This window comes from Macrobrachium rosenbergii, chromosome 18 (assembly GCF_040412425.1).
Source record: "Macrobrachium rosenbergii isolate ZJJX-2024 chromosome 18, ASM4041242v1, whole genome shotgun sequence".
Lineage (NCBI taxonomy): Eukaryota > Metazoa > Arthropoda > Malacostraca > Decapoda > Palaemonidae > Macrobrachium > Macrobrachium rosenbergii.
The window spans coordinates 22,904,234-22,919,233 of NC_089758.1; positions in this window are offsets into that span (position 1 = coordinate 22,904,234).

The window sequence follows — 15,000 nt, forward strand, 5'->3', positions numbered from 1 at the left end:
GCATCTGGCCAAAATACTATCACAAATAATTTCCCAAATAAACTAGATAAAAAAAATTTATTCTTGAAAAACCTCACCCTTTTCTTTTCTCGTAAGTTTTTTTTTTTTCGTGACTGAAATCCCCAATTAAAGAGAAAAACAAGACAGTTATGAGAACATCCCTTCGTCATAATGAAGCCCTACAAATATAGTCTGCAGCTCAGGCGAAGAGAGATACAACATATATAATTACTGAATTGAACAGAATATAGAATTTAGGCCAAAGGCCAAGCACTTGGACCTGTGAGGTCATTCAGCGCTGAAACGGAAACTGACAGTAAAAGGTCTGAGAGGTGTAACGAGGAGGAAAACCTCGCAGTTGCACTATGAATCAACTCTTAGGAGAGGTACAGTAAAAAGAACGAAAGGGGTTGCAGCCAGGGGCCGAAAGCACGCTGCAAAGAACTTTAAGTAATGCCTACAGCGCACCGCATGAGGTGCACTGACGCCACTGCCCCCCTACAGGGATATATAATTATTGGCTAAAGCCCTCCGTCAGTTTCCAAACGACGTCGCGATCGCTACATAAGCCTAACATATGGCAAACATTAACGAAGTATTCATTCATATGCAGATAGGCCAATACGAATTAACATATCTCTCCCAATCTCGAACGCCGATCAATGTATCTTTTGGGTTCTACCTTACGACTCTCAGGCGAGTGTTCAGAGTAGTGTTGAATTGGTTTGTCTGTTTCTGGTACGACGAAATGGATTGAAAGCATACAAATAAAAGAAGTTTATACGTATATACATAAATATATGTGTGTATATATATATATATATATATATATATATATATATATATATATATATATATATATATATATATATATATAATTTCCATATATATAAAATTTCCATTGAAGTTAATGGTATTGTTCACAAATACTATCTTTTTTATCAAGACTTTGAATCCATCGACACTTCTTCTTTTTCTCTTCAAGCAAGAAAAAGGAAAAATGATTCACAATTCTTTCCTTTTACTTATTCTGGGCGATGGACCGTTTCCCCGTTCATCGGGGACGTCTTCAGGACTAAATTACAAACTGGCATACAAGGTTTTTATTACTACATGCGGACTTTCAAATTTTAAACATGATGTCACTGGGGTGCTGAATTTCTATAGGTTGGTAGGTCTCATTGTCTCAGTGGTGGTCTGGGCGGCAGCGTGGGCATTCCTGGTGCTCCACTTGGATGCGTCCTTTGCCGCGGCTTGCAGCAAAGGGCGTGGGCAAGGGAGCGATTCTCGTCTCTGGCCGGTGATATTGATTTGCTTTGTTGTCTGTAGCTATGTCCAGGGGTGTTCTGCTGCTCGTGTCTCCCTTTGGATTCTCAGAGATGTCCTGTGGCTCCCTTGAAGACGGGAGGATGAAGTCCATGCTTCTCTGTATGTCTACCGCAGGCCGTTGTCGATTTATACTTATAGCTTCTGCTATTTGCAATCTGTGAAACCAGGTTTCTCTATGTACAATCTCTGTGCTTTCTAATAATTCTTCTAGTGTCGGTTTACTGTTGTGGTCGTCCATGTAATGTTGAAATATTGCCCGTTAGTTGTATTGAGCTTGCAAACACTTGTATAGAGTGGTAGTTGTGCGACCTATGTAGTAATTGCTGAGGGCTTGACATGTCCCCTTGGTACATTTAAATTTGTAAACTTTGTTGGTCGACTCCCACATCTCTTTATGGAGGGGCGAGTTATTTCATATAACAAGGGTGCTTGTTGTGGTCGTCCATGTAATGTTGAAATATTGCCCGTTAGTTGTATTGAGCTTGCAAACACTTGTATAGAGTGGTAGTTGTGCGACCTATGTAGTAATTGCTGAGGGCTTGACATGTCCCCTTGGTACATTTAAATTTGTAAACTTTGTTGGTCGACTCCCACATCTCTTTATGGAGGGGCGAGTTATTTCATATAACAAGGGTGCTGACTAGGTTCAGGCAGCAGTAGACCCCTAAGGAAACACTCTCATCAGGATTCATAGGTGTTGTACTGTGGGCAATTATCCTCTTCTTGGCCTTGACCTCATCTTTGAACTGGTTATGAAATGCAGCTTTGCACTACAATATTATATTTCTCAGTGAGGTAGGTGTCGTCACTGGTGTGCTGGCATACATGTCCAACTGTTTTCTTATGCAACTTTCTATTAGACTGCTGTCGTATCTGTTATTAGTTAGGAGCTGCCTAACACGTTCGAGCTCTGCGTGAGTAGCTTTCCATGAGGAACAGTGTGTAATTGCACGTCTCATGTACATGGCTACCACAGAGCGTTTGTAAGTGTCAAAGTCACTCCTCACGGGCTTAACGCCCACATTAGTTGCCTTTTGGCACCCGGTAGTATTGTACTTGTCTCCTTTCCCCTACACAATTACATCCGAGAAGGGAAGTCGGCCTTCGACACCATATTCAATAATGAAGTTTAGGTTAGAGTTTCCACTTCAAGGCATACTGTAGGCAGGTGGCTTTTTCGTCAGTATCGATGGCAATGAAGATGTTGTCAAATTCCATCCGAAACCGAAGATATATGCCCGATATATAGACGATGTCTTCATCGCCATCAATACTTATGAAGCAGCCACCCGCCGACAGTATGCCTTGAGGAGGAACTCTAGCCTTAACTTCACAACTGAACATGGTGTCGAAGGCTGACCTCCCTTCATGGATGTGAATGTGGAGAAGAACGGCGACAGGTACAAGGCAACTAAGGCAAGTGCAAACCCACTTCCAGGCATCAAGCCCCTGGGCATGAAATGACAATGCTCTTCTATCGCGTCTACTGCTGTCAGTTGCACCCTTTCGATGAACAGCTTTTGTTAAGTGATAAAATATACATTAGATTAGAAGTTAATCATGCCCTACAGTTCACTGCTTTTCAAATTAATGTGACCAGTTGTTTCTTTCTGTGCGGAGGGTAAAGTAAGCTACAAGCAAACATTAATGTCCTCAGGGTACAAAGGCTATTCATTTGATTAAGGAAAAGTTAATCACACTGAATATACTCAATAATAATTATATGTTTTAAAGTTGAACAGGTTTAATACACGTTCTCAACCCACTGAATATACTCAATAATTACACGTTTTAAAGTTGAACAGGTTCAATACATGCTCTCAAACCAATGAATATACTCAATAATTATATATTTCAAAGCTGAACTGGTTCAATACATGTTCTCAACGTTCTGTAGCAACTTTTTTTTATTAGTTACGGCCAAGTAGTCGGAAGGGTTTATTATCATATCCCAGCAACCCTCGGTCAACAATACGTATTAACGGTAGGATGCCAGGGCATGATAATGAAATCTTCAGAAACGAGGACAGCTGCCATAATCTCAAGAAAAGAGGTATGCGCCGTTTATACAGTTTATTATTAGTTGTTTTATTTTTATTTACTGTATAATATATAGTACAAGAAATAGGATGCAAAGCTGACCGGTAGGTTGCTTGGCCACGATAATGAAATCTTGCAAAGAACTTATTTTCTTTTGTAGCATCGAAAGTCCGTTTCTTATAAGGAAGAAAATAAGGCTGAAATATTGCTGATGGATGTGCATATATATATATATACTGTATATATATATAAATTGACTCAACACTTAACTCTCATATTTTTAAAATAATGTGTATATATATACAATATATATATATACATATATATATATATATATGTATATGTATATGTATATATATATATATATATATATATATATATATATATATAAATATACATACACACACACACACACACACACATATATATATATATATATATATATATATATATATATATATATATATATATATATATATATATATATATACTGTATATATATATAAATTGACTCAACACTTAACTCTTATATTTTTAAAATAATGTGTATATATATACAATATATATATACATATATATATATATATATATATATATATATGTATATGTATATATATATATATATATATATATATATATATATATATATATATATATATATATATATACATACACACACACACACACACACACACACACACATATATATATATATATATATATATATATATATATATATATATATATATATATATATATATATATATATAATGATCCAACATTAAGGCTTGCATTTTCAAAATGATATATATAAATATAAATGACTCAGCAGTGTGACATATTTTCAAAATTATATATATATATATATATATATATATATATATATATATATATAAATATATATATACATATATATATATATATATATATATATATATATATATATATATATATATTATAAATGACTCAACATTAAGGCTTACATTTCAAAATGGCTGGAGGTCTGATCCGGCCGACACTGGCGAATTCCACGGAGGTATTCCTGGCTTAAAACGGCGTTCGGATTCCTCGTTCATAATGAACGCTACCTGGGAGACTCTCGACCCACTTTCGGCGTTTAATGGCCGCTGACTTGCTAATGCTGGACCACTCTCGGTTACGCATTCAGCAGGAGAGCTGTTTCTAGACTTGACTTCCATTTCGGAATTGGAATTGGAATGTAACATCAAGGTCAAAGGCCAAGGCCTGGGACTTATGAGGTCATTCGGCGCTGAAAGGGAAATTGAGAGCAAAAAGGTTTGAAAGGTGTTAACAGGGGAAGACCTCGCAGTTGGGCTGTGAGACCATTGTCAGGAGAGGTGGAAAGTAAGATGGAAGAAAAAGAATATGAACGGGGGTATAGTAAAAGGAATGAAAAGGTTTGCAATTTGGGACAGAAGGGGTTATTAATTATTACACAGGCCACTAACCTTATTATAGCTCTCTGATCTCGAATCATTGAAAATTTTTACGAGTCATAATAGAGGTTCTTTTTGGAGCGTCACTTCGGCCCCTAGCTCTAACCCTTTTCATTCCTTTTACTGCACCTCCGTTCACATTGATAGTCCCTTTCTTCCATCTTACTTCCCACTCTCTCCTAACAATTGCTTCATAGTGCAACTGGGAGGTTTTCCTCCTGTTACACCTATCAAACCTTTTAAAACTCATTTACATTTCAGTGCTGAATGACCACATAGGTTTCAGTGCATGGCATTTAGCCTAAATATGTATATTCCAGTTCCAAAGTAAAAGTAGAATCTGAACTCTATGGCGCTAAAAGGATTCCCACTTAGCGCCGTCGCTGTCGGGAATTCATTTCTTAACTTCAGCGTGGGCGTTCGTTTGGGTCCGAACACCCGCTAAGCACCCGCTAAGCACCCGTTAAGCACCTGTCCGGTCATGGGAGGAATCGTTCATGGAAACTGGTTCGTAATCCAACCCCCAAAATCCCCCCCAATCACTTGTTATGGGATTTAGCAGATTTATCCCGAATATCTTGTTAGTGACGATGTTAACCCGCATTCCAACATTTTGGGGAGAGGTTGCATATCCTGACCTAAATTCACCTTTTAGTGCGTGTGTGGAGATATACATTTATACACACACACACACACACATATATATATATATATATATTATATATATATATATATATATATATATATATATATATATATATATATATATATATATACATACACATATGTATGTGTATGTATATATATATATCGATAGACAGATAGTTAAATAGTAGATATCTTGATGTATGTATACCGTATGTATATACTGTACGTGATTTGCAGCTTTTCCTTGCAGATTAGTTAAGTAAAACCACCAATATCTAACCCTTTTCCACCGAAAGCTCTCTACCTCCACCAAACCCAAATTCCAGAGTAACGTGATCCCGAAACCCAACACTGAACTGTGTCGTTTTCCATGACAGAATCACTCCAGCAGAGTGATCCTCCTGGTCATGCGATTAGCGGCGCAAAATGAGAAATGGCCTTTCATGCAAATATGATTCTCGCGGAAAAAGTTTTGCATGCGTGTTGTTCTTTTTATTTGTTCATTTTTTTTTTTGCGGCACCAATTAGGAACAAAAGTTCTGGCAGTTTTAAATGGCGCGGATGATTTCCTCAGCACGTATTCTGGGAGTTCATGTGTCTGTGAAACGTTGGCAATTATTCATTATATGAATTTCCGTAAGAGACGCGAATAAGTTTCAGTCATCTAAATGTTTACAATGATACGAAATATGTTGGAACACAATGGAAAATTAACTTCCCTTTTGAAATTTGGTTTCTAATATATTCTGCCGTGGTGGCGCAGTGGTCAGGTTCTGGCCTACCAGTCGAGAGGACCAGGGTTCAAATCCCGCCGCTCACTGGTGGCTTGGGGATGGCACCATTGCATAAACCTGGTGGCCCGCCAACCTAGTGGTCTGAAAACTCGAGAGGGTTAGTAAGAAAATAGGTACCAGCCCTTGGGCAGGGCGAGTTAAATAGTGGGTCTAGCGACACACTGGCCACGTGCCTTAGGCAACGGGGCTTCTCCCCCGCTGGCTGTCGGTCTAAGAAACTAGAGTTCAGCGCCGGCCCTGTGGGCCTCGCAAAGGCCAGGAGGACTTTAACCTTTAACCTCTAACAAGATATTTTAATCGCATGGCAAGGCCAAACTAAAGCAGCAATTAACTGCTGAATCAACAATGATTTACTACGTACTCATTTAAATGAGAGGCGATGATCTCGTAACAGTAGTCAGGTCACTTCCTCCCACGTTTAAAACTTTGGTTCTCTCTTCCTGCTCCTGTTTTCCATAATAAAATATTTCCTTTTTTTTATCCTGTCCATTTTTCTAATGACTTCAGTCTGTAGAAATTAATCAGTCAACCAATCTTGGATCTTAAAATAGATCAATATGAGGCGTACTGTTTGTTAATGACGTCGTTACCTGTATATATCCTCCTCTAGCCTATATATATATATATATATATATATATATATATATATATATATATATATATATATATATATTATATATATATATATATATATATATATATGCGTTTAAATGATTTATTGATTGGTATATCAAACTGGCGTTGCTATATCAAAGGGAACTGACGTCTAATTGTGTATTTGTGCTGATAGTAAACGTGAGTCACAGCAAAAATTATAAAAAGGTTTATTTAAGCTCATCGAAACTGGAAAGACAGCGGATCTGTAAGAAATGAAAAAGATTAATTTTTGAATGGGCAAAGTAAAGCATCACGTATGTATTTTAAATAAAATCGATTCTTAAATGGGCAAAATGAAGCATCACTTATTTTAAATAAAATTAATTCTTAAATGGCAAAGTAAAGCATTATATATTTCAAATAAAATTAATTTTTAAATGGGCAAAGTAAAGCACCACGTATTTTAAATAAAATCGATTCTTAAATGGGCAAAATAAAGCATCACATATTTCAAATAAAATTAATTTTTGAATGGACAAAGTAAAGCATCACGTATATATTTTAAATAAAATCGATTCTTAAATGAGCAAAAAAAGCATCACATATTTAAAAAAATTAATTCTTAAATGGGCAAAGTAAAGCATCACATATTTCAAATAAAAATTAATTTTTAAATGGGCAAAGTAAAGCATCACGTACTTTAAATAAAACTGTTTCTTAAATGGGCAAGATAAAGCATCACATATTTTAAATAAAATTAATTCTTAAATGGGCAAAATAAAGCATCACATATTTTAAATAAAATTAATTCTTAAATGGGCAAAGTAAAGCATCACGTATTTTAAATAAAACTGTTTCTTAAATGGGCAAGATAACGCATCACGTATTTTAAATAAAACTGTTTCTTAAATGGGCAAGATAAAGCATCACGTATTTTAAATAAAACTGTTTCTTAAATGGGCAAAATAAAGCATCACGTATTTTAAGTAAAATCGATTCTTAAATGGGCAAAATAAAGCATCACATATTTCAAATAAAATTAACTCTTAAATGGGCAAAGTAAAGCATCACGTATTTTAAATAAAATCGATTCTTAAATGGGCAAAATAAAGCACCACATATTTTAAATAAAATCGATTCTTAAATGGGCAAAATAAAGCATCACATATTTTAAATAAAATTAATTCTTAAATGCGCAAAATATAGCATGACATATTTTAAATAAAATTAATTCTTAAATGGGCAAAATAAAGCATCAGATATTTCAAATAAAATTAATTCTTAAATGGGCAAGATAAAGCATCACATATTTTAAATAAAATTAATTCTTAAATGGGCAAAATACATCATCACATATTTCAAATAAAATTAATTCTTAAATGGGCAAGATAAAGCATCACATATTTTAAATAAAATTAATTCTTAAATGGGCAAAATACATCATCACATATTTCAAATAAAATTAATTCTTAAATGGGCAAAATAAATCATCACATATTTCAAATAAAATTAATTCTTAAATGGGCAAAGTAAAGCATCACGTATTTTAAATAAAATTAATTCTTAAATGGGCAAAGTAAAGCTTCACATATTTGTCCCCAAAGGAATACCAAAGCTACCAAGAGTGACCTTTATGAAACCAAGCCACAGCAGTAACTCCAAAAAAAAAAAAAAAAAAAAAAAAAAAAAAAAAAAAAAAGGCCGGAACAGACTATAAATGTTACCATGAGTCCGGAATAAAAACTAAAAAAAAAGAAACTAATCACTGCAAACTAAGCTTTTAGAAGAAGAAGAAGAAGAAGCTGCAAAAAAAAAGAGAGAGAGAGAGAAAAAAAAACAGTCTCTGGCAAACAAAGGTCAGAAAAAAAAAAAATACTCCCCGAAGTCGTTAGGACGCAATTTACCGAGAAAGTGGTCGCTTTCGAAAAGAGATGAAAAAGAAAGAAAAAAAAAAAAAAATTCTCGCTCCTCAAACAGCAGTCTCGTGATGAATTGGCAATTAGAGAAAAGAAAATCCATCATTTGAAACAAGAATTAAAATGCCGAGAGATTTCATTTGAAGGAATGACTGCTGGTGGCGGCTGTGAGGGCGGCGAATGTCCAAATAACCCACGTAGGAGGGTAGTGATGTCGGTGTGCCTCACGCGGTGCACTGTAGGCATTACTTAAGGCTCTTTGCTGTGCCCTTTCGGGCCTTAGCTGCAACCCCTTTCGTTCCTTTAACTGTATCTCTGTTCATATTCTCTTTCTTCCATCTTATTTTCCACCCTCTCCTAACAATTGTCTTCCTTCTGTTACACCTTTGAAAACCTCACTATACTCTCAATTTCCCTTTCAGAGCTGAATGACCTCATAGGTCCTAGCACTTGGCACTGGGCCTACATTTTATATTCCAATTAAAAAATTCGGATAATGTATTCTCCGTTACGACTCGAGTGAGAAATGAAATAAATGAATAATAATCTTTAATATTCGATAACAGAAACAAACAAGTAAAAAATGCGCCGAAGTTTCTTCGGCGCATTCGAGTTTTCTGTACAACGTATAATCAAGGCCACCGAAAATAGATCTACCTTTCGGTGGTCTCGGTATAATGCTGTATGAGCGGCGGCCCATGAAACTAACTACGGCCCGGTGGTGGCCTGGCTTATATCGTTGCCAGAGGCATGATTATGGCTAACTTTGAACCTTAAATAAAAGAAAAACTACTGAGGCTAGAGGGCTGCAATTTGGTATGTTTGATGATTTGAAGGTGGATGATCAATATACCAGTTTGCAGCCCTCAAACCTCAGCAGTTTTTTCGATCTGAGGACGGACAGAAAAAGTGCGGACGGACAGACAAAGCCGGCACAGTAGTTTTCTTTTACAGAAAACTAGAACGAACTGGAGGAATTTATTGTACATTTACTGCTTATTGGTGTTGCTGTTCAGAAACTCTGGTCGCTCTCGACAGGAAAAGAGCATCAGGGGATCAAATTTGAGTGTGAAAGATCTGTTGAAATGCAATTTATGAAAAATGAATTCAACTGAAATATTTCACCTGGAGGGGCACCATCTTTTCCATAAAAAAAAAATTTAAAATGAAGAATTATTCTTTAGTGAATATAATGACTGAATAATAAAACGGTGTTCATGAGAATCCTACATTAGGGAATATATGTGTGTATATGTATATATATATATATATATATATATATATATATATATATATATATATATATATATATATATATATATATATATACATATATACAAATATATATATATATATATATATATATATATATATATATATATATATATATATATATATATATATATATATATATATATATAGTACATGACTTCAAATTCGACATTTCTCCGCTCTCAAGGGATATAAAAGCGGTCTATAATAAGAGTAATACAATACACTTCGACATCAAAGAAAAAAATTCATTTTAATCTCTCTCTCTCTACATTTAATCTCACTCTACATATACCTCTCGTACTGGACGTGCCTCTAAAGGTTCATCACACAAATGAACAAGAGGCTGCTGTCTATTGTATTACCCCTTTTGAATGATCCTGTCTTCACCCTCTTTCATCTTGGCTTACAAGTTTCACAGAAGTTCTCAGGTAATTACGCGACGACGCTCCCGGTTAAAGTATTGTTTCCTTCCTTCGTTCTCTGAGCTGGTATGAAAGTTCTGGTCCCTTAGGTCGTGTTTGAAACCTCCTCCTCCTCCTCCTCCTATTCTCCTGCTCCTCCTCCTTTTTCTTCTCCTTCTAGTATGGCATATTAATCACCTCCTCCTCCTCCTCCTCCTCCTCATCCTCCTCCTCCTCCTCCTCCTCCTCCTCCTCCTTCTTCTTCTTCTTCTTCTTCTTCTTCTTCTTCTTCTTCTTCTTCTTCTTGATGATCGAATGTTAAATATGGTCGAACGAGACTAAAAGTATGGCATATCATACTCTTAAAATCCTAACTCTCTTCTCAGCTTGAGTCAAGAGTTAATAATAATAATAATAATAATAATAATAATAATAATAATAATAATAATAATAATAATAATGATAGGTAGACAGGTATTTATAGCAGGAAGGCTGGATTGATGTCTTGGTGGGTCGAATTTTCATTGGAACAAGTCTTTATTGAAAAGACACTAGACAAGATAATAATAATAATAATAATAATAATAATAATAATAATAATAATAATAATAATAATAATAATAATAATAATAATAATATGCTAAAGACAGAAAAATAATAGTTTTGTGCGTGAATAAAATAGTGCCTTTACTTGACTGTAAATACCTATTACTTGACAGTTAATACCTATTCTCACTTCCACGGTTTATGTAAATAATGAAGTTTTTTCGCTGAGGCCTGTATTGGGATGACGTCATTAACTTACTTGCATTATCAGTCTAAAAAAAAATAGTCGAGGCCTCATTGGGAATTTAACATTTTATCAGTCTAAAAATAGTCAAGGGGGAATTTCCAAAAATTTAAAACCAAACCCCCTCCCCCATTCCCCCCTTCTTATTTTTTTTTTAAGGCAGCCTTGGCCGGATTATATGCTCCATAAAAACGAGGTTTTAGGAAGTGCAAACTTTTCGTTTTTTCGCATTTCACTTTTTTTTTGGGCTGGGGTAGGGGTGAGGGGAGGGGGACGGGTGGGATGGGGGAGAAGGTACTCATCATCTCAAATTATGGCTAGCAGCCATTTTGCTTGTGCGTATTTGTGATACCTATGATTTCCTGAAAAGTATTTTCTTCAAAGTTATTTTCTGAAATCGGTACTTTTAATGTATTTATTTTTTACTTCCATATCAAGATTTTTTTTATCTATGTTTACATCGATTTCATGAAATTTATTTTATATAAATTATATGCTTATGTTTACACCCATTTCATGACATTTACTTTATATATGTTTACACCCATTTCATGACATTTACTTTATATATGTTTACACCCATTTCATGACATTTACTTTAACTATGTTTACACCTATTTCATGACATTTACTTTATATATGTTTACACCCATTTCATGACATTTACTTTATATATGTTTACAGCCATTTCATGACATTTACTTTATCTATGTTTACAGCCATTTCATGACATTTACTTTATATATGTTTACACCCATTTCATGACATTTACTTTATATATGTTTACACCCATTTCATGACATTTACTTTATGTTTACAGCCATTTCATGATATTTACTTTATCTAGGTTTACAGCCATTTCATGACATTTTCTTTATCTATGTTTAGAGCCATTTCATGACATTTACTTTATCTATGTTTACAGCCATTTCATGACATTTACTTTATCTGAGTTTACAGCCATTTCATGACATTTACTTTATCTATGTTTACAGCCATTTCATGACATTTACTTTATCTAGGTTCACAGCCATTTCATGATGTTTACTTTATCTATGTTTACAGCCATTTCATGATATTTACTTTATCTAGGTTCACAGCCATTTCATGATGTTTACTTTATCTATGTTTACAGCCATTTCATGACATTTACTTTATCTAGGTTCACAGCCATTTCATGATGTTTACTTTATCTATGTTTACAGCCATTTCATGACATTTTCTTAATCTATGTTTAGAGCCATTTCATGACATTTACTTTACATATGTTTACAGCCATTTCATGATATTACCTTATCTATGTTTACAGCCAATTCATGGCGTAATGCCACCTTTAATATCTTTTGCTGTAGGTTGTTCTTCCCGAGGTTTGCCTTAACGTTGTTTTTGCCGGACGCTGTTGTTTATCTAGGTAGGCTATTTGATGTTTACTTTATCTATGTTTACAGCCTTCTTTTTATTATCTAGTCGGCCAGGCGCTTCATGATGTTTACTTTTCTTAGGTAGCTATTTCAGCTCTGTTTGTTTACCGGACGTTGATTTTTCCTATGTGCAAAGCCTATTTCAGGTCCGTTTGCTTTATCTATGTTGTTTCTTTTACATCTAGGTTCAGGCTATTAGGTCTGTTTGCCAGACGCTTTCTTTTACTTTCCTAGGTTCAGGCTATTTCAGGCCTGTTTACCGGATCTATCTTCTTTCCGACATTTTATTAATCTGTTTTAGCCACGCTCATTTACTTTCCAAGTATGCTTTACAGTCTTTCATGTTTGCCGGATCTATGTTTACTTCATTTAAAAGCCACTTTAATATCTCTTTTACCGGACGTTGTTCTTTCCGAAGTGGGCTATTAACGTTGTTTTTGCCGGACGCTGTTCTTCCCGAGGTAGGCTATTTGGTCTGTTTGCCAGACGCCTCTTTTATTTCCGGCCAGGCGCTAGGCTTTTAGGTAGTCTGTTTGTCGGACGCTCTTCTTTCTGATGTAGGCTATTAGGTCTGTTTGCCGGAGGTTCTTCTTTCCGAAGTGGCTATTAGGTCTGTTTACCGGACGTTCTTCTTTCCGAAGTGGGCTATTAGGTCTGTTTGCCAGACGTTCTTCTTTCCGAGGTAGGCTATTAGGTCTGTTTGCCGGACGTTTTTCTTTCCGAGGTAGGCTATTAGGTCTGTTTGCCGGACGTTTTTCTTTCGAGGTAGGCTATTACGTCTGTTTGCTGGACGTTCTTCTTTCCGAGGTAGGCTATTATGTCTGTTTGCTGGACGCTCTTCTTTCCGAGGTAGGCTATTAGGTCTGTTTGCTGGACGCTCTTCTTTCCGAGGTAGGCTATTAGGTCTGTTTGCCAGACGTTCTTCTTTCCGAGGTAGGCTATTAGGTCTGTTTGCCGGACGTTTTTCTTTCGAGGTAGGCTATTACGTCTGTTTGCTGGACGTTCTTCTTTCCGAGGTAGGCTATTATGTCTGTTTGCTGGACGCTCTTCTTTCTGAAGTGGCTATTAGGTCTGTTTACCGGACGTTCTTCTTTCCGAAGTGGGCTATTATCTCTGTTTGCCGGACGCTCTTCTTTCCGAGGTAGGCTATTAGGTCTGTTTGCCGGACGTTCTTCTTTCGAGGTAGGCTATTACGTCTGTTTGCCGGACGTTTTTCTTTCGAGGTAGGCTATTACGTCTGTTTGCTGGACGTTCTTCTTTCCGAGGTAGGCTATTAGGTCTGTTTGCTGGACGCTCTTCTTTCTGAGGTAGGCTATTAGGTCTGTTTGCTGGACGCTCTTCTTTCTGAGGTAGGCTATTAGGTCTGTTTGCCGGACGTTCTTCTTTGCTATTACGTCTGTTTGCTGGACGCTCTTCATTCTGAGGTAGGCTATTAGGTCTGTTTGCCGGACGTTCTTCTTTCGAGGTAGGCTATTAGGCCTGTTTGCTGGACGCTGTTCTCTCCCGATTATGCCAGTATTACTATTTGCCCCGCGATTTTAGAAGTTTGCTATTAATGCTGCTTACCAGACTTTTTAGTTTTCTGTGAAAGAAAACTATTGTGCCGGCTTTGTTCGTTCGCACTTTTTCTCTCTGCACTTTTTTCTGTCCGCAATTTTTCTGTCCACACTTTTTTTCGGTTTGCACTTTTCCTGCCCGCCCTCAGATCATAAAAACTACTGAGGCTAGAGGGCTGCAAATTGGTATGTTGATCATCCACCCTCCAATCATCAAATATACCAAATTGCAACCTTCTAGCCTCGGTAGTTTATATTTTATTTGAGGTTGAAATTACCCATAATCGTGCTTCTGGCAACGATATAGGACAGGCCACCACCGAGTCGTGGTTAAAGTTTCATGGGCCGCAGCTCATACAGCATTATACCGAGACCACCGAAAGACAGATCTATTTTCGGTGGCCTTGATAATACGCTGTAGTGGCTGTACAGAGAACTTGATTGCACCGAAGAAACTTCGGCTCAATTTTAACGTGTTTTTTTCTGGATCACGCTATTAACACTGATAACTGGAGTAATTTTTCCAGACTTTGCATAAACTTAGATGGGTATAAGCACAATGCCACTTCAGAGCTGAATTCCTTGAAACCTGCAAGATACTCAGGATACTAGTATAAGCGGCAATGGTTCTCAACGAGGCTGGAGACAACAATAACGTGACTGAGCTGTGTTACAAACTGGCGTCACAACTACGACGGTCACCGACAGGGCAAATAAACTATTCACCAAACAGAACTATATAGATCTCTATATAAACGTTCTCATATAAATAAACC